This window comes from Anguilla rostrata, chromosome 7 (genome assembly GCF_018555375.3).
Source record: "Anguilla rostrata isolate EN2019 chromosome 7, ASM1855537v3, whole genome shotgun sequence".
In the NCBI taxonomy this organism is placed as follows: domain Eukaryota; kingdom Metazoa; phylum Chordata; class Actinopteri; order Anguilliformes; family Anguillidae; genus Anguilla; species Anguilla rostrata.
The window spans coordinates 1740180-1762474 of NC_057939.1; the positions used below are offsets into that span (position 1 = coordinate 1740180).

General features: G+C 42.9%; 1 protein-coding gene and 1 pseudogene across 1 annotated transcript in view; both read right to left on the reverse strand.

Moving 5' to 3' along the window:
- Positions 1-22295, reverse strand: part of LOC135258439 (interferon-induced very large GTPase 1-like) — a 465270-nt gene that overhangs the window by 128791 nt on the left and 314184 nt on the right. The window lies entirely within an intron of this gene.
- On the reverse strand, positions 351-6740 carry LOC135258735 (up-regulator of cell proliferation-like; annotated as a pseudogene).

The following is a 22295-nucleotide window of genomic DNA, read 5'->3' on the forward strand; positions in this document are numbered from 1 at the left end:
AAAGCAAAACAAATTTTGAATCCAGCTTTCTAAAAAAAATAAATAAACAGTCATCATGAAAGCTATAAGGGCGGCACAGTGGTGCAGTCCTGGGTTCGAATCCCTGGACCTTTCTGTGTGGAGTTTGCATGTCCTCCCACAGTCCAAAGACATGTCGGCAGGCTAACTGGAGACTCTAAATTACCCATAGGGATGAGTGGATGGTGTGTGTGGCGACCTGTCCAGGGTGTATTCCTGCCTCTCTCCCAATGCATGCTGGGATAGGCTCCAGCAGCCCCTGCGTCCCTGACCAGGATAAGCAGGTATAGATAATGGATGGATGGATGGCATCTTTGAGCCTCAAAGGTAAATTTTCTTTTATTCAGGAACAGTGAATTTCTATATTAAGGCTTATGAAGTGATAACAAAGGCCCATAAAGTGATAACAACAATCCTTTTAACATTGTAACACGAAATCATGTATTTAAACCATTTGAAGAATGTGAATGGATGAAAGCTATGCTATTGTGTAAACAGATTATCAAGGTACTTAATAATGTATGACTTCAAACAGCCAAGCAAGCAGTGATGAAGAGCTGATAGTATTACCAATAATACATGAAGGTTATGTGCTGTATTAATAGGCTTATTATAGGAAGCATAAAAATAAACATAAAATGTAATTTATATTTTCATTAAAAGTATTCTTTTTGATATAGAGAAAGTCTCAAAATTAAACAAACTCAAAATATCTCAGCCTAGTTACCATCCCTGATTATGCATCCAAGCAATGGAATAATGAACAAAGCTCAGCCATGCTAACTCAGACAGTGTGTATAGATAAAAGCTGCATAGGTTATGATAGAGGTAACATCACCTTTTAGCATGTATATGGTTTTATATGTATAATGACTGGTTGAGGGTATTACCTGTATCTGAGTATCAGAGACAGCTCAGTGAAGGCTGTAAAAATGCAGTAATGTATGCATCAGTGATTATCTCTCTTTCTTAACATCAGTGATGATTTAATTTAATGTTCCCTTTTTGAAATGTGTTTTATTTCTATTGCGTTTTTATTTATCTTTCATTGGATTCAACTTGGTGGGGGCACATTTGTGATTAGCCGTGATATGTGCGAGTATACTATTAATTAATGCACCACAGGAAATACATTTTTAACCAGGCTAAAACAGGGGCCATACAATCCATTTAATTTAATCTGGAAGGATTCCATGCTGTTGAACTTCGCTGAGGATGTATATGTGCTTAACTATTATGAGTTGTACCTGTGAGTATACTATTTCATATTAATTCCAATCAGAAGATCACCCTACTGAAAAATTAATTTAATCTCCTGCTTTCATCTGGAAGGATTCCTCCAGGCTTTTCATGGCTTGATCTTCGGTTATATCTCTCCAAACATGGGGAATGTCAGCTGGCTCAACTTCATATATCTTGGCAAACTGCTCATTAAACCTGGTGAAGACGTACTTCCAGTAGTCTGAGGCCTGGATGCTGGTGTCAGGCTGGATGCGCCAGTCAGGGTAAATGCTCTGATAGTCCTTGTATGGATGCCATTTCCCCCCTGTTTCACTTGACCTGAATTTTCTCTCACTGGCAACACTAGAGGAGCAGACATTAAGGACGGAGTGTGTCACAGTGGGTAAGGAACTGGGCTTGTAACCAAAAGGTAGCACGTTCGATTCCCGGGTAAGGACACTGCCGTTGTACCCTTGAGCAAGGTACTTTACCTGCATTGCTTCAGTATATATCCAGCTGTATAAATGGATACAATGTAAAAAGTTGTGTAAGTCGCTCTGGATAAATGCGTCTGCTAAATGCCTCTAATGTAATGTAATGTAATTAATCAGCAATTCAGAGGATTCCTCATATCTGTAACCCCCGATCCCCTGAGGACGGTGGATGGAAGCAAAGTGCTCTGTGTGGTTCTTTCACATGGGGTCTCGCAGAAGGGACACTGCCTCCCACAGCCAAACACCCTGTTAAACAGCTCCTTCTGTGGCTGAAAGGCCAGTGAGGTCAGCCTGGCCCTCACATCTCCACCCCTTTGAAACTCTGCAGTAAAGGACTGCTCCATTTCATCCACAACCACCTTCAGACACTGGGAAAGGTCTTCTGGCTTGGCAGTGTTTAAGGCCAGGACCACTCTGAGAGGGTCTTTGGGGATTGCAAGCTGGTGTAGGTCACTACAGATATTCTGAATAAACTGCTGAATGTTCTGGTCCTCTTCACCACTTTCTGAAGTTCCTTCATTGGCCTTCATCTCTGCATTCTCAAAGGCTTCCTTTAATCGCTTAACCATCACATTCATGTGCTTAATCTCAATGTCCCTGAAACCAACTCCCTCAGAGAACTGCTTCACCATCAGCTTAAATATCCAGTTCTGCACAAAGCTCTCGTAGTTTCTTATGTAATTCTCAAAGTCCTTAAATTTATCATCTGAAAGCAGCTGCTTGAGTATTGGGAACTGGAACAAGGATCGAGTGCTGAAATCAAAGGCTTTCTTCCCTCTCAACACTTCATCCACAAGGTCAGGGGCCGGAGACTTGGTGATGTATTCCTTCACCGCAGGTGCAAGACAGTTGTGGGTGAACTCTTCTGCTTTCTTCTAACACTGGTCTCTTTTATGGAACAGGTCCTTAAAGTCAGTGCAGTACTGTTCCTTGAACTGCTCCAGACAGCGACGTGGATCATTTGCACGGATAAAATCCAAATGCATTTTTTGAAACTCCCGTGCTGCATGTCCACAGATGTGGATCTTCAGACTGGCCTGAAACTCAGCACTTGTTTCCAGATCCCTGTGTCTGTCCAGGTTTTCATCTACCATGCAAAACAAGTCAATCATGCATGTCTTATGGTAATCAGACCTAGTTCTCAATTTTTCAGCTACAAACTGCCTGCTGCACTCGATGATGTGATCAGCCATCTTTTGTGTTTTTATCTTCTGCTCATCTACAAAAAAACTTTTGTGACGAAACATTTCAAACATTCCTTGACTCTTCACTTTGAATGGCTCCATTCCACATTTAGACAAGTCACCCACTTTGGACAGCATTTCATGTACTGAGCTGCCTTTCATATCTAAGTTAAAACGCAGCTGGTACAAGATATCTTGGGCAATATTCCGTTTTTCCAGGCCAGAGAACTTCAGTTCTTTCACAGTCTCATTCCACATCTTCTCAAATTCCTCCCCCAGCTGTTGATCTGACAGAACTTTACTTTTCCTGCATTTCTCCACCAGGTCCAGAACCTTTTGCTCCAGTACAGCTGTATAATTTTTCTTGATGTTCTCTAACCTGAACGTACCCATTCTGATCTCCACGGCTGCCTCTAGCTTGTTTTGAACAGAGTTCTCTGTCTCCTTCCGAATAGTTTTGGCTGAGTTGATAAATTCCTCCTTGTACTTCTCTACTAAGAAAACGTGTCCTTCAGACCTCTCGTAGAATTCAGCGAGGTTGTCCAAAATGAGCTTTTCCCCTTTAGTGAGTTCTAGGGAGGCCTCATATTTCAGGCTGCGCAGTAAGTCGTCCACCTTTGAGGATGGCGGAATCTGTCCTGCTATTGTGCCAAAGTTTGACACCTTTGTCTCAGCTTGGCTTAACCAGGAGTACATGCTCTTCCTGAAGGCCCACTCCCATTTGTTGAACTCAGTGTAAAGCTGAGCATAAGTATCAGCCACCAGGCTGTCACGGTAGCTGAAGAAGAAGTTCTCATACTTCACTGCGCTCCACAAACTCCTGGTCCATTCAAGGAACTCTCTGAATGTGTGTGGTGAGCTCTTTCCAGATTTGTGTTCTTTAAAATGCTCAATCACACTCCTCTTGAACAGATTCACAGCCTCACTGTAGCCAGCATTCACCGGTGCCATGGGAGGGATGCCATGCCAGAGCCCAGGGATGTACCAGGTGTTTCTCTCTGGATCATACTCCATGACATCAGTAAATCTGTAGTTGTTTCGCCTCTTCTCCATCTTAGCTGCTGCTTGGGTCATCTCATTCAGCTGCTCCAGCAGAATCTTCCTGTCTCTCATGTAATTTGTATGAGCAGAGATGTCTGGTACATTCTGGTGCACAAACTGGCAGCAGGGTTTTCTCCCAACTTCTTTCATGCGCAGGAAGGCCTGCACCACATTCTGCAGGAGGTCCTTCATCTCTGTGCAGTTCTCCATGGCGATGTTGATGACTGTGATGTCACTCAGCCCCACCACCAGAGTGGCCAGTTCATTATCATGCTCGTAACTGTCATCCAACTGGGCCAACTCTGGGCACTTCAGACCTTCAGTGTCAATAACCATGATGTAATCACACCCAAGCTGCTCTTTAAAATCCTCTTTTACTTTGATGAGGAGCATGAAGGCCCCTCTTGTGCACCTGCCACTACTGACGGCAAACTGGACCCCGAACATGGCGTTCAGGAGGGTATACTTCCCAGTGCTCTGCACCCCCAGTACAGTCACCACCCGGATCTTACATTTATACTGTGTTAGTTGATCTAGAACCTTCAGAACCTGGGTCACCCACTGCAGAGGAATGTTGGATGCATCTCCATCCACCAGCTCCAGAGGGAAGCCTTCCTGCAGCAGCTCAGCAGCCAGACGTGGCAGAATTTCAGAGGTGAGGCCTTTGGGGAGTGAGCAGGCCGACTCGTACAGCTGACTCATTTCCCGCAGGAAGTGCTCTGTCCCCAAGGAGCAACTGGAGATCTTCCTGTCCAACTCTGCAATGAGCTCCTTGTTTTCTGAGGAATTCTGACACTGTTCCTTGTACTCGGCCTGAAGGAGTGGAAGGCATTTGAGTGACAGGTTGTCCAGGTTGATCCTCATCCACTTGAGGAAATACTTGCGCTCCTCTGTGGAACCAGACATTGCGGAGATGAAACGGGACATAGACTCTGAGATGTTGTGAGCCCTCTGCTGTGCTCTGAGCTTCTGCTTCTGTTCTGCAAGCTCATTCCTGTAAACTTCTATGTTTTTCTTCCCAGCATATTTCATCCTGCACTCTTCCCTCTCCAGTTTGGCCAGCTGTTTCAATGCACATCCTTGCAAGGGCAGCTCTTTCTCCTTGAAGCTTGGTATATCAGAAATCCTTCCTGTGATTTCATCAGCGTTCTGCTTGCCCCTCTGACAGACAATATAATCTTCATCAACCTGGATCCCAACTTCATTGGCAACAGCAGACATCCCTTCAACACTCATTTTGACCATGTTTCCCTTTAAAATGTCAGTCATAGCTGAACGCAAGTAACTCACAATTTCTGCATCGTTCACCTGCGGACCCTTTATAATGATGTTACTGGGTTTTATCTGTAACTCAGAAACACATCTCTTGAAGTCATCTGTATTGAAACTCTTGCTCTGTGAATTGATGATCAAGTACAAATGAGCCTGAAGTTTCTTGGAGTCCAAAATTTTGTAATCAAACCCAAAATCATCACAAAACACAAATATGGCAGCAGAGGTTTGGCAGAGGAAATCGTATTGAGTTTCAAAGTCCCTGAGGTCCCCACGGAGGTTAGCTATAGCCAGTGGCTCAGAGAAGATGTCAATGGTTCTCTTCCCACAGGGCAGATACCAGCTGATCTCCACCAGCCCGTTGGAAATCCTCCTTGGGGTGTTACCGCACTCCATGTTTCTGTGAACAAAGGAGTTGTGGTGCTGCTCAGGGTTGCTGAGAACTTGGTTCAGAATCTGAGACTTGGACAAGCTGCTGTTTCTCAGCCTCACAAAAGAGACCATGGGGAGCTTAGAGAGAACAATGTTCTCCTCCACAAACCCACTTGGGTCTGTCAAAGAGTGCGGCTTGTACTTTTTCACAATACCCCTCATGGTCCAGAGCATTAAAGTGCACTGCTGTGCATCACACTTAGGAAGCAGCAGAGGCACAGAGAACTGGCACATGGACATTTTCAAAACCATCTCCTGCTGGAGAAAGCCATCTGAGCAGAGAAACACAGCAGTTATGAGGTCCAGAGGGTTGACTCTGTTGCTGTGGCCCTGTGGATTGCACACAGTGTCCATTAAGCTGTCCAGGTTTTGGGAAGTCAAGTCCTGTTCTGTGGCGCACCTCACACTCCTAGCAGTCACATTCATCATCATCAATCTCCTCAGGAAACACCATGGCAGAGATTTCAGAGACTGGATGCTTTCATCAGTTAAAGTCTCTCCATCAATCTCCAGCACTTTGTTCAGAGTCAGCTTGTTCTTCAGGTGGTCTTCCAGTCCCAAGTCACACACCAGCTCATCCAGACTAGGTCCTGTCATTGTGGAAAGAAACTGTATTACTACATTTCTGTACAGTGACACACAATCCATTTAAAATGACTAATAATAGATTGTGATAGTAATGCTTACAAAAAGGACCTGAACAATACAGCCTATTTTATGATATTTAAAAAGACGAGTATACATATTAAATATGCATCCTCAAATGAATATATTTTTGTCACTGACTTGTTTGCATGCATGTTGAGCTGGTCTTGCTGCAGCTGCCGTTTGGAAGGACTGCAGTAAGGTTGAAAGTATATTTCATCCCAGGTCTCAGATCAGTAAGGACAGCTGTGGTGGTGTTGGGTGCACATATCTGTGATCTGGGCTCTTCTCCCTCACAGCCGTAGGTGATGTGGATCTCATGAGAAACTCCCTCCATGCTGACCGGTCTTTCCCAGCACAGAGTCACTGACCTGCTCTGCACATCAGTGGCTTCCACCCTCCCAGGGGCACATGGCTCTATTTGAGAGAACGGAGAGGAAATTTAGAATTCACTTATACTGCAAGAGTCCAGTTTTGCAAAAAGTCCAGGACATTTATTAAAGGTTTCATTATTTCTGTCTGTTGCTTTACAATACAGACAATCTAAAGACAACACGTACCTATACTTGAACACTTAAATCCTGGACAAAGCTACCACTATCTATGGTAATATTGGTATTAAATGTTCTAATAATAGAAAACATCGGACAAAGGATTAGCTCATAACTTGAGGCATCAGTTTGTTTCCCCTTGTTTTCTCACATGGTACTTCAGTCATTCACTAGTTAGACATCACAATGGCCTCTTTCTCAAGCCACTTCTCAAACAGTGTTCCCATTTGCACCACCTCAATAATCTAAGTTTATAAACTGCCAGTCATTAAGCACAGATGATGATTGATGAAGATTATTACAAGCAACACTCACATTTAATTCAGTTCCATCACTTGCTACTGTCACTCTCTGCAGAAAACTGAGCACTAATTCCCACCAGCGAGCAGGACATGCAAGTCAGCTTGGACATGTTCTTTACAGTATGCAACATCTTCAGTCTCACAATTAGTGCCAAAAAGTCAGAAGTAATTTATCGGCCTGTCCCAGGTAAGGTTTTTTAGAAACCTTGCATCGCAGTGAAGGGATTAACTCCCAACGCTGTAGACAGCTTCACCTATCTAGGCAGTACTTTATCCAGATGTAGGTGAAGAAAGTAACTGCAGGATTGCTAAGACCAGCAGTGCATTTGGTAGGTTGTGAGTCAAATTCTGGGAATGAAGAGACATCAGCCTCAACACAAAGCTACAAAGTAGTGTATATACATTTTGGTCACCCACTTGTGTGTATGCATGCTGAGCTGGTCTTGCTGCAGATGCCGTTTGGAAGGACTGCAGTGAGGTTGAAAGTATATTTAATCCCAGGTCTCAGATCAGTAAGGACAGCTGTGGTGGTGTTGGGTGCACATATCTGTGATCTGGGCTCTTCTCCATCACAGCTGTAGGTGATGTGGATCTCATGAGAAACTCCCTCCATGCTGACCGGTCTATTCCAGCACAGAGTCACTGACCTGCTCTGCACATCAGTGGCTGTCACCCTCCCTGGGGCAGATGGCTCTATTTGAGAGAACGGAGAGGAAATTTTGAATTCACTTACACTGCAAGCCTCCAGTTTTGCTATAAGTCCAGGACATTCATTAAATGTTTCATTATTTTTGTCTGTTACATTACAATACAAAAAATTCAAAGACAACACATACCTATACATGTACAGTTAAATCCTGGACAAAGCTACCACTATCTATGGTAATATTGGTAATAAATGTTCTAATAACAGAAATCATCGGACAAAGGATTAGCTCATAACTTGAGCCATCAGTTTGTTTCCCCTTGTTTTCTCACATGGTACTTCGGTCATTCACTAGCTAGACGACACAATGGCCTCTTTCTCAAGCCACTTCTCAAACAATGTTCCCCTTTGCACCACCTCAATAATATAAGTTTATAAACTGCCAGTCATTAAGCACAGATGATGATTGGTGAAGATTTTTGCAAGCGACACTCACATTTAATTCAATTCCATCGCTTGCTACTGTCACTCTCTGCAGAATATTGAGCACTAATTCCCACCAGCGAGCAGGACCTGCAAGCCAGCTTGGACATGTTCTCTACAGTACGCAACATCTTCAGTCTCACAATTAGTGCCAAAAAGTCAGAAGTAATTTATCGGCCTGTCCCAGGTAAGGTTAATCAGAAACCTTGCATCGCAGTGAAGGGATTAACTCCCAACGCTGTAGACAGCTTCACTTATCTAGGCAGTACTTTATCCAGATGTAGGTGAAGAAAGCAACTGCAGGATTACCAAAGCCAGCAGTGCATTTGGTAGGTTGTGAGTCAAATTCTGGGAATGAAGAGACATCAGCCTCAACACAAAGCTACAAAGTAGTGTATATACATTTTGGTCACCTACTTGTTTCTGTGCAGGCTGAGCTGGTCTTGCTGCAGATGCCGTTTGGAAGGACTGCAGTGAGGTTGAAAGTATATTTCATCCCAGGTCTCAGATCAGAAAGGACAGCTGTGGTGGTGTTGGGTGCACATATCTGTGATCTGGGCTCTTCTCCATCACAGCTGTAGGTGATGTGGATCTCATGAGAAAATCCCTCCATGCTGACCGGTCTATTCCAGCACAGAGTCACTGACCTGCTCTGCACATCAGTGGCTGTCACCCTCCCTGGGGCAGATGGCTCTATTTGAGAGAACGGAGAGGAAATTTTGAATTCACTTACACTGCAAGCCTCCAGTTTTGCTATAAGTCCAGGACATTCATTAAATGTTTCATTATTTTTGTCTGTTACATTACAATACAAAAAATTCAAAGACAACACATACCTATACATGTACAGTAAAATCCTGGACAAAGCTACCACTATCTATGGTAATATTGGTAATAAATGTTCTAATAACAGAAATCATCGGACAAAGGATTAGCTCATAACTTGAGCCATCAGTTTGTTTCCCCTTGTTTTCTCACATGGTACTTCAGTCATTCACTAGCTAGACGACACAATGGCCTCCTTCTCAAGCCACTTCTCAAACAATGTTCCCCTTTGCACCACCTCAATAATATAAGTTTATAAACTGCCAGTCATTAAGCACAGATGATGATTGGTGAAGATTTTTGCAAGCGACACTCACATTTAATTCAATTCCATCGCTTGCTACTGTCACTCTCTGCAGAATATTGAGCACTAATTCCCACCAGTGAGCAGGACCTGCAAGTCAGCTTGGACATGTTCTCTACAGTATGCAACATCTTCAGTCTCACAATTAGTGCCAAAAAGTCAGAAGTAATTTATCGGCCTGTCCCAGGTAAGGTTAATCAGAAACCTTGCATCGCAGTGAAGGGATTAACTCCCAACGCTGTAGACAGCTTCACTTATCTAGGCAGTACTTTATCCAGATGTAGGTGAAGAAAGCAACTGCAGGATTACCAAAGCCAGCAGTGCATTTGGTAGGTTGTGAGTCAAATTCTGGGAACAAAAAGACATCAGCCTCAACACAAAGCTACAAAGTAGTGTATATACATTTTGGTCACCTACTTGTTTCTGTGCAGGCTGAGCTGGTCTTGCTGCAGATGCCGTTTGGAAGGACTGCAGTGAGGTTGAAAGTATATTCCATCCCAGGTCTCAGATCAGTAAGGACAGCCGTGGTGGTGTTGGGTGCACATATCTGTGATCTGGGCTCTTCTCCCTCATAGCCGTAGGTGATGTGGATCTCATGAGAAACTCCCTCCATGCTGACCGGTCTATCCCAGCACAGAGTAACTGACCTGCTCTGCACATCAGTGGCTGTCACCCTCCCAGGGGCACATGGCTCTATTTGAGAGAACGGAGAGGAAAGTCTCAGGCAGAGCTGTAATTTCTCTCAGCCGGCAAATTCTTATTATATTTTTCAAGAAAGAAGTGCAGGATATGTATGCAAAAGTTTATTTACTTGTAACTCTACAATATAAAAAATCAGAAGACAACACATACATTCACATGCACACCTAAAAAGTACTACAGATCCTGGCAGATTCAATCCTAGATATCTGTGTACTTCAGAATTAGGAGACTTTATAGTCCACAAAAGGAAGTTTGCTTTGTACAAGTCAGTGTTTAAAACATCAGATATTAATTCTATATCACAATGACTGATGTGAGGGCCACAGGCTAACGGTCATTAAGGTCGTTCAGGCTTGACTTTTCTGGAATGAGCCGTATTTGAGACCTATTCCACAATGAAGGCACAGAAAGTTCATGAAGGGATCAGTTGCATTTGAGCAAATAGTAAGAGACTAAGAGGTGAAGGATCATGTTAAAATTTTGACTTACATAAAGCACTATATAAGCAAATGGATAAAATGTAATGGCTTGATATATATAGTTCATTAAGTGTTGAATGTTTACATTCAATAGCCAATGTATGTAATTTTACCGCATAAAATGTAGCTGTTGGAATGCAAGTAAAAGGCTATGGACAGCAGCTGCAGTAATTAAGTACATTAAGGGATTAAAGAACCTCTATTTCTGTTTAACTGTCCCCCATGGTCAGTCTTAGAATGGACTCCATAACCTACACTTGGCTATAACTGGAAGTTTCCATATGATGACTGAATGAATCTCATAGACTGGGCCAACAGCTCTTTGACTCTGAGAACTAAATAAACTCATGTATTAGACTTAATATCTTTGAAGACTGTATTTGTACTTCTTCCCAACCCGCCGTATTACTAAGTTATATAAAGGAGCTCCTGACTTTGTCGTTTTTTATCTTCATCTTCAACACAATCATTTTCTGTTAAGAAATTCCTACAGAGGTCACAGAATATACTCTGTCATGAAATTTATTGTGAGCTTAAAAAGTAATAGTCCCTGACCCTCACCAGTTAGATCACATCAGAATATAATGTTTTCTTGTCTGTGGCAATCTGGGGAATTAAATAGGATGGAAAGTGTAAGGTGTTGCACAGCCAATCAGATATAGGGAATGATTACAGTGGTATCCGAAAGCTTGGGCACTACTCACTTGTGTGTATGCATGTCGAGCTGGTCTTGCTGCAGATGCCGTTTGGAAGGACTCCAGTGAGGTTGAAAGTATATTTCATCCCAGGTCTCAGATCAGAAAGGACAGCTGTGGTGGTGTTGGGTGCACATATCTGTGATCTGGGCTCTTCTCCATCACAGCTGTAGGTGATGTGGATCTCATGAGAAACTCCCTCCATGCTGACCGGTCTTTCCCAGCACAGAGTCACTGACCTGCTCTGCACAACAGCGGCTTCCACCCCCTTAGGGGCAGATGGCTCTATTTGAATGGTGAGGGAGGTTTCAGTCAGAGCAGTAATTTCTCTTAGTCGGCAAATTCTTATTATATTTTTTAAGAAAAAGGGCAGGATATTTATGCAATAGTTTATTAATTTACTTGTAACTCTATAACATAAAAAATCAGAAGACAACACATATATTCACATGCACACCTAAAAAGTACTACAGATCCTGGCAGATTCAATCCTAGATATCTTTGTACTTCACAATTTGGAGACTCTATATTCCACAAAAGGAAGTTTGCTTTGTACAAGTCAGTGTTTAAAACATCAGATATTAATTCTATATCACAATGACTGATGTGAGGGCCACAGGCTAACAGTCACTAAGCTCGTTCAGGCTTGACTTTTCTGGAATGAGCCGTATTTGAGACCTATTCCACAATGAAGGGACAGAAAGTTCATGAAGGGAGCAGTTGCATTTGAGCAAATAGTAAGAGACTAAGAGGTCACAGAACATACTCTGTCATGAAATTTATTGTGAGCTTAAAAAGTAATAGTCCCTGACCCTGACCCTCACCAGTTAGATCACCTCAGAATTTAATGATTGTTTTTGTGGCAACCTGGGGAATTAAATAGGATGGAAAATGTAAAGTGTTTTGCAGCCAATCAGATATAGGGAATGATTACAGTGGTATCAACAAGTTTGGGCACTACTCACTTGTGTGTATGCATGTTGAGCTGGTCTTGCTGCAGATGCCGTTTGGAAGGACTGCAGTGAGGTTGAAAGTATATGTCATCCCAGGTCTCAGATCAGAAAGGACAGCTGTCATGGAGTTGGGTGCACATATCTGTGATCTGGGCTCTTCTCCATCACAGCTGTAAGTGATGTGGATCTCATGAGAAACTCCCTCCATGCTGACCGGTCGTTCCCAGCACAGAGCCGCTGACCTGCTCTGCACATCAGTGGCTGTCACCCTCCATGGGGCAGATGGCTCTATTTGAGAGAACGGAGAGGAAATTTCGAATTCACTTACACTGCAAGCCTCCAGTTTTGCTATAAGTCCAGGACATTTATTAAAGGTTTCATTATTTTTGTCTGTTACTTTACAATACAAAAAACCTAAAGACAACACATACCTATACTTGTACAGTTAAATCCTGGACAAAGCTACCACTATCTATGGTAATATTAGTAATAAATGTTCTAATGATAGAAATCATCGGACAAAGGGTTAGCTCATAACTTGAGCCATCAGTTTGTTTCCCCATGTTTTCTCACATGGTACTTCAGTCATTCACTAGCTAGACGTCACAGTGGCCTCTTTCTCAAACCACTTCTCAAACAATGTTCCCATTTGCACCACCTCAATAATATAAGTTTATAAACTGCCAGTAATTAAGCACAGATGATGATAGATGAAGATTTTTACAAGCGACACTCACATTTAATTCAGTTCCATCACGTGCTACTGTCACTCTCTGCAGAAAACTGAGCACTAATTCCCACCAGCGAGCAGGACATGCAAGTCAGCTTGGACATGTTCTCTACAGTACGCAACATCTTCAGTCTCACAATTAGTAACAAAAAGTCAGAAGTAATTTATCGACCTGCCCCACGTAAGGTTTATCAGAAACTTTGCATGGCAGTGAAGGGATTAACTCCCAACGCTGTAGACAGCTTCACCTATCTAGGCAGTACTTTATCCAGATGTAGGTGAAGAAAGCAACTGCAGGATTGCTAAGGCCAGCAGTGCATTTGGTAGGTTGCGAGTCAAATTCTGGGAACAAAGAGACATCAGCCTCAACACAAAGCTACAAAGTAGTGTATATACATTTTGGTCACCCACTTGTTTCTGTGCATGTTGAACTGGTCTTGCTGCAGATGCCGTTTGGAAGGACTGCAGTGAGGTTGAAAGTATATGTCATCCCAGGTCTCAGATCAGAAAGGACAGCTGTGGTGGAGTTGGGTGCACATATCTGTGATCTGGGCTCTTCTCCCTCACAGCAGTAGGTGATGTGGATCTCATGAGAAACTCCCTCCATGTTGACTGGTCTATCCCAGCACAGAGTCACTGACCTGCTCTGCACATCAGTGGCTGTCACCCTCCCTGGGGCAGATGGCTCTATTTGAGAGAACGGAGAGGAAATTTCGAATTCACTTATACTGCAAGCGTCCAGTTTTGCAAAACGTCCAGGACATTTATCCAAGGATTAATTATTTTTGTCTGTTACTTTACAATACAAAAAATCCAAAGACAACACTTGGCTATACTTGTACAGATAAATCCTGGACAAAGCTACCACTGTCTATGGTAAAATTGGAAATAAATGTTCTAATAATGGATGTCATCGGACAAAGGGTTAGCTCATAACTTGAGCCATCAGTTTGCTTCCCCTCGTTTTCTCGCATGGTACTTCAGTCATTCACTAGCTAGACGTCACAATGGCCTCTTTCTCAAGCCACTTCTCAAACAATTTTCCCATTTGCACCACCTCAATAATCTAAGTTTATAAACCGCCAGTTATTAAGCACAGATGATGATTGGTGAAGATTTTTGCAAGCGACACTCACATTTAATTCAGTTCCATCGCTTGCTACTGTCACTCTCTGCAGAATACTGAGCACTAATTCCCACCAGCCAGCAGGACCTGCAAGTCAGCTTGGACATGTTCTCTACAGTATGGAACATCTTCAGTGTCACAATTAGTGCCAAAAAGTCCGAAGTAATTTATCGGCCTGTCCCAGGGAAGGTTTACCAGAAACCTTGCATTGCAGTGAAGGGATTAACTCCCACCGCTGTAGACAGCTTCAACTATCTAGGCAGTACTTTATCCAGGTGTAGGTGAAGAACGCAACTGCAGGATTGCTAAAGCCAGCAGTGCATTTGGGAGGTTGTGAGTCAAATTCAGGGAATGAACAGACATCAGCCTCAACACAAAGCTACAAAGTAGTGTATATACATTTTGGTCACCCACTTGTTTGTATGGATGTTGAGCTGGTCTTGCTGCAGATGCCGTTTGGAAGGACTGCAGTGAGGTTGAAAGTATATTTCATCCCAGGTCTCAGATCAGTAAGGACAGCTGTGGTGGTGTTGGGTGCACATATCTGTGATCTGGGCTCTTCACCCTCTCCCTCACAGCTGTAGGTGATGTGGATCTCATGAGAAACTCCCTCCATGCTGACCGGTCTTTCCCAGCACAGAGTAACTGACCTGCTCCGCACATCAGTGGCTTCCACCCTCCCAGGGGCACATGGCTCTATTTGAGAGAACGGAGAGGAAATTTAGAATTTGCTTATACTGCAAGCTGTTTCATTATTTTTTTCTGTTACTTTACAATACAAAATATCTAAAGACAACACATACCTATACTTGCACAGTTAAATCCTGCATAAAACTACCACTTTCTATGGTAATATTGGTAATAAATGTTCTAATAATAGAAATCATCGGACAGAGGGTTAGCTCATAACTTGAGCCATCAGTTTGTTTCCCCTTGTTTTCTCGCATGGTACTTCAGTCATTCACTAGCTAGACGACACAATGGCCTCTTTCTCAAGCCACTTCTCAAACAATTTTCCCATTTGCACCACCTCAATGATCTAAGTTTATAAACTCCCAGTCAATAAGCACAGATGATGATTGATGAAGATTTTTACAAGCAACACTCACATTTCATTCAGTTCCATCGCTTGCTAGTCACTCTCTTTTCACTGAGCACTAATTCCCACCAGCCAGCAGGACATGCAAGTCAGCTTGGACATGTCCTCTACAGTATGCAACGTCTTCAGTCTCACAATTAGAACCAAAAATGACGGGAGTAATTTATCGGCCTGTCCCAGGTAAGGTTTTTCAGAAACCTTGCATCGCAGTGAAGGGATTAACTCCCAACGCTGTAGACAGCTTCACTTATCTAGGCAGTACTTTATCCAGATGTAGGTGAAGAAAGTAACTGCAGGATTGCTAAGGCCAGCAGTGCATTTAGGAGGCTGCATTTCAAATTCTGGGACTGAAGAGGCATCAGCCTCAACACAAAGCTACAAAGTAGTGTATATACATTTTGGTCACTCACTTGTGTGTATGCATGCTGAGCTGGTCTTGCTGCAGATGCCGTTTGGAAGGACTGCAGTGAGGTTGAAAGTATATTCCATCCCAGGTCTCAGATCAGTAAGGACAGCTGTGGTGGTGTTGGGTGCACATATCAGTGATCTGGGCTCTTCTCCCTCATAGCCGTAGGTGATGTGGATCTCATCAGAAACGCCCTCCATGCTGACCGGTCTTTCCCAGCACAGAGTAACTGACCTGCTCCGCACATCAGTGGCTTCCACCCTCCCAGGGGCACATGGCTCTATTTGAGAGAACGGAGAGGAAATTTCGAATTCACTTACACTGCAAGCCTCCAGTTTTGCAAAAAGTCCAGGACATTTATTAAAGGTTTCATTATTTTTGTCTGTTACTTTACAATACAAAAAACCTAAAGACAACACATACCTATACTTGTACAGTTAAATCCTGGACAAAGCTACCACTATCTATGGTAATATTAGTAATAAATGTTCTAATGATAGAAATCATCGGACAAAGGGTTAGCTCATAACTTGAGCCATCAGTTTGTTTCCCCATGTTTTCTCACATAGTACTTCAGTCATTCACTAGCTAGACGTCACAGTGGCCTCTTTCTCAAACCACTTCTCAAACAATGTTCCCATTTGCACCACCTCAATAATATAAGTTTATAAACTGCCAGTAATTAAGCACAGATGATGATAGATGAAGATTTTTACAAGCGACACTCACATTTAATTCAGTTCCATCGCTTGCTACTGTCACTCTCTGCAGAAAACTGAGCACTAATTTCCACCAGCGAGCAGGACATGCAAGTCAGCTTGGACATGTTCTCTACAGTACGCAACATCTTCAGTCTCACAATTAGTAACAAAAAGTCAGAAGTAATTTATCGACCTGCCCCAGGTAAGGTTTATCAGAAACTTTGCATGGCAGTGAAGGGATTAACTCCCAATGCTGTAGACAGCTTCACCTATCTAGGCAGTACTTTATCCAGATGTAGGTGAAGAAAGCAACTGCAGGATTGCTAAGGCCAGCAGTGCATTTGGTAGGTTGCGAGTCAAATTCTGGGAACAAGAGACATCAGCCTCAACACAAAGCTACAAAGTAGTGTATATACATTTTGGTCACCCACTTGTTTCTGTGCATGTTGAACTGGTCTTGCTGCAGATGCCGTTTGGAAGGACTGCAGTGAGGTTGAAAGTATATGTCATCCAGGTCTCAGATCAGAAAGGACAGCTGTGGTGGAGTTGGGTGCACATATCTGTGATCTGGGCTCTTCTCCCTCACAGCAGTAGGTGATGTGGATCTCATGAGAAACTCCCTCCATGTTGACTGGTCTATCCCAGCACAGAGTCACTGACCTGCTCTGCACATCAGTGGCTGTCACCCTCCCTGGGGCAGATGGCTCTATTTGAGAGAACGGAGAGGAAATTTCGAATTCACTTATACTGCAAGCGTCCAGTTTTGCAAAACGTCCAGGACATTTATCCAAGGATTAATTATTTTTGTCTGTTACTTTACAATACAAAAAATCCAAAGACAACACTTGGCTATACTTGTACAGATAAATCCTGGACAAAGCTACCACTGTCTATGGTAAAATTGGAAATAAATGTTCTAATAATGGATGTCATCGGACAAAGGGTTAGCTCATAACTTGAGCCATCAGTTTGCTTCCCCTCGTTTTCTCGCATGGTACTTCAGTCATTCACTAGCTAGACGTCACAATGGCCTCTTTCTCAAGCCACTTCTCAAACAATTTTCCCATTTGCACCACCTCAATAATCTAAGTTTATAAACCGCCAGTTATTAAGCACAGATGATGATTGGTGAAGATTTTTGCAAGCGACACTCACATTTAATTCAGTTCCATCGCTTGCTACTGTCACTCTCTGCAGAATACTGAGCACTAATTCCCACCAGCAGTGCATTTAGGAGGCTGCATTTCAAATTCTGGGACTGAAGAGGCATCAGCCTCAACACAAAGCTACAAAGTAGTGTATATACATTTTGGTCACTCACTTGTGTGTATGCATGCTGAGCTGGTCTTGCTGCAGATGCCGTTTGGAAGGACTGCAGTGAGGTTGAAAGTATATTCCATCCCAGGTCTCAGATCAGTAAGGACAGCTGTGGTGGTGTTGGGTGCACATATCAGTGATCTGGGCTCTTCTCCCTCATAGCCGTAGGTGATGTGGATCTCATCAGAAACGCCCTCCATGCTGACCGGTCTTTCCCAGCACAGAGTAACTGACCTGCTCCGCACATCAGTGGCTTCCACCCTCCCAGGGGCACATGGCTCTATTTGAGAGAACGGAGAGGAAGTTTCGAATTCACTTACACTGCAAGCCTCCAGTTTTGCAAAAAGTCCAGGACATTTATTAAAGGTTTCATTATTTTGTCTGTACTTTACAATACAAAAAACCTAAAGACAACACATACCTATACTTGTACAGTTAAATCCTGGACAAAGCTACCACTATCTATGGTAATATTAGTAATAATGTTCTAATGATAGAAATCATCGGACAAAGGGTTAGCTCATAACTTGAGCCATCAGTTTGTTTCCCCATGTTTTCTCACATAGTACTTCAGTCATTCACTAGCTAGACGTCACAGTGGCCTCTTTCTCAAACCACTTCTCAAACAATGTTCCCATTTGCACCACCTCAATAATATAAGTTTATAAACTGCCAGTAATTAAGCACAGATGATGATAGATGAAGATTTTTACAAGCGACACTCACATTTAATTCAGTTCCATCGCTTGCTACTGTCACTCTCTGCAGAAAACTGAGCACTAATTTCCACCAGCGAGCAGGACATGCAAGTCAGCTTGGACATGTTCTCTACAGTACGCAACATCTTCAGTCTCACAATTAGTAACAAAAAGTCAGAAGTAATTTATCGACCTGCCCCAGGTAAGGTTTATCAGAAACTTTGCATGGCAGTGAAGGGATTAACTCCCAATGCTGTAGACAGCTTCACCTATCTAGGCAGTACTTTATCCAGATGTAGGTGAAGAAAGCAACTGCAGGATTGCTAAGGCCAGCAGTGCATTTGGTAGGTTGCGAGTCAAATTCTGGGAACAAAGAGACATCAGCCTCAACACAAAGCTACAAAGTAGTGTATATACATTTTGGTCACCCACTTGTTTCTGTGCATGTTGAACTGGTCTTGCTGCAGATGCCGTTTGGAAGGACTGCAGTGAGGTTGAAAGTATATGTCATCCCAGGTCTCAGATCAGAAAGGACAGCTGTGGTGGAGTTGGGTGCACATATCTGTGATCTGGGCTCTTCTCCCTCACAGCAGTAGGTGATGTGGATCTCATGAGAAACTCCCTCCATGTTGACTGGTCTATCCCAGCACAGAGTCACTGACCTGCTCTGCACATCAGTGGCTGTCACCCTCCCTGGGGCAGATGGCTCTATTTGAGAGAACGGAGAGGAAATTTCGAATTCACTTATACTGCAAGCGTCCAGTTTTGCAAAAGTCCAGGACATTTATCAAAGGATTAATTATTTTTGTCTGTTACTTTACAATACAAAAAATCCAAAGACAACACTTGGCTATACTTGTACAGATAAATCCTGGACAAAGCTACCACTGTCTATGGTAAAATTGGAAATAAATGTTCTAATAATGGATGTCATCGGACAAAGGGTTAGCTCATAACTTGAGCCATCAGTTTGCTTCCCCTCGTTTTCTCGCATGGTACTTCAGTCATTCACTAGCTAGACGTCACAATGGCCTCTTTCTCAAGCCACTTCTCAAACAATTTTCCCATTTGCACCACCTCAATAATCTAAGTTTATAAACCGCCAGTTATTAAGCACAGATGATGATTGGTGAAGATTTTTGCAAGCGACACTCACATTTAATTCAGTTCCATCGCTTGCTACTGTCACTCTCTGCAGAATACTGAGCACTAATTCCCACCAGCAGTGCATTTAGGAGGCTGCATTTCAAATTCTGGGACTGAAGAGGCATCAGCCTCAACACAAAGCTACAAAGTAGTGTATATACATTTTGGTCACTCACTTGTGTGTATGCATGCTGAGCTGGTCTTGCTGCAGATGCCGTTTGGAAGGACTGCAGTGATGTTGAAAATATATTCCATCCCAAGTCTCAGATCAGAAAGGACAGCTGTGGTTGTGTTGGGGGCACATATCTGTAATCTGGGATCTTCTCCCTCACAGCAGTAGGTGATGTGGATCTCATGAGAAACTCCCTCCATGCTGACTGGTCTTTCCCAGCACAGAGTCACTGACCTGCTCTGCACATCAGTGGCTGTCACCCTCCCTGGGGCAGATGGCTCTATTTGAGAGAACAGAGAGGGAGGTTTCAGTCAGAGCTGTAATATCTCTTAGTCGGCAAATTCTTATTATATTTTTTAAGAAAAAGGGCAGGATATTTATGCAATAGTTTATTAATTTGTAACTCTATAACATAAAAAATCAGAAGACAACACATATATTCACATGCACACCTAAAAAGTACTACAGATCCTGGCAGATTCAATCCAAGATATCTTTGTACTTCAGAATTTGGAGACTTTATAGTCCACAAGAGGATGTTTACTTTGTGCAAGTCAGTGTTTAAAACATCAGATATTAATTCTATATCACAATGACTGATTTGAGGGCCACAGGCTAACGGTCATTAAGCTCGTTCAGGCTTGACTTTTCTGGAATGAGCCGTATTTGAGACCTATTCCACAATGAAGGCACAGAAAGTTCATGAAGGGAGCAGTTGCATTTGAGCAAATAGTAAGAGACTAAGAGGTCACAGAATATACTCTGTCATTAAATTTATTGTGAGCTTAAAAAGTAATAGTCCCTGACCCAGACCCTCACCAGTTAGATCACCTCAGAATTTAATGTTTTTTTTTGTGGCAGCCTGGGGAATTAAATAGGATGGAAAACGTAAGGTGTTATACAGCCAATCAGATATAGGGAATGATTACAGTGGTATCCAAAAGTTTGGGCACTACTCACTTGTGTGTATGCATGTTGAGCTGGTCTTACTGCAGATGCCGTTTGGAAGGACTGCAGTGAGGTTGAAAGTATATTCCATCCCAGGTCTCAGATCAGTAAGGACAGCTTTGGTGGAGTTGGGTGCACATATCTGTGATCTGGGCTCTTCTCCCTCACAGCCGTAGGTGATGTGGATCTTGTGAGAAACTCCCTCTATGCTGACCGGTCTTTCCCAGCACAGAGTCACTGACCTGCTCTGCACATCAGTGGCTTCCACCCTCCCAGGGGCACATGGCTCTATTTGAGAGAACGGAGAGGAAATTTTGAATTGACTTACACTGCAGGCCTCCAGTATTGCTAAAAGCCCAGGACATTTATTAAAGGTTTCATTATGCTTGTCTGTTACATTACGATACAAAAAATCCAAAGACAACACATACCTATACTTGTACAGTTAAATCCTGGACAAAGCTACCACTATCTATGGTAATATTGGTAATAAATTTTCTAATAATAGAAATCATCGGACAAAGGGTTAGCTCATAACTTGAGCCATCAGTTTGTTTCCCCTTGTTTTCTCACATGGTACTTCAGTTATTCACTAGCTAGACGTCACAATGGCCTCTTTCTCAAACCACTTCTCAAACAATTTTCCATTTGCACCACCTCAATAATATAAGTTTATAAACTCCCAGTCAATAAGCACAGATGATGATTGATGAAGATTTTTACTAGCGACACTCACATTTAATTCAGTTCCATTGCTTGCTACTGTCACTCTCTGCAGAAAACTGAGCACTAATTTCCACCAGCGAGCAGGACATGCAAGTCAGCTTGGACATGTTCTCTACAGTATGCAACATCTTCAGTCTCACAATTAGTAACAAAAAGTCAGAAGTAATTTATCTGCCTATCTAGGTAGTACTTTATCCAGATGTAGGTGAAGAAAGTAACTGCAGGATTGCTAAGGCCAGCAGTGCATTTGGTAGGTTGTGAGTCAAATTCTGGGAACGAAGAGACATCAGCCTCAACACAAAGCTACAAAGTAGTGTATATACATTTTGGTCACCCACTTGTTTCTGTGCATGTTGAGCTGGTCTTGCTGCAGATGCCGTTTGGAAGGACTGCAGTGAGGTTGAAAGTATATGTCATCCCAGGTCTCAGATCAGTAAGGACAGCTGTGGTGGTTTTGGGGGCACATATCTGTAATCTGGGCTCTTCTCCCTCACAGCAGTAGGTGATGTGGATCTCATGAGAAACTCCCTCCATGCTGACTGGTCTTTCCCAGCACAGAGTCACTGATTTGGTCTTCACATCAGTGGCTTCCACCCTCCCAGGGGCAGATGGCTCTATTTCAGAGAACGAAGAGGGACGTTTCAATCAGACCTGTATTCTCTTTTAGCCGGCAAACATTATATTTTGCAAGAAAAAGTCCCGGATATTTACAGTTTGTAAAGTTTTATTCATTATTTCTACATATACACACAAAGCTTACACACTTGTACACCTGAAAAACACTACAGATCCTGGCATACTGAATCCTTGCTATCCCTTGACTTCAGACTTTAGAGACTTTATTGTCCACAAGTGGAAATTTTCTTTGTACAGTATTTAAAAAAATCACATTTTACTTCCATGCAAACTCCCAGAAAAGCATGCAGTATGTACTCGTTTAAATGGTGCTGATTCTGGGCCCAGACTGGATCTGTTGTCT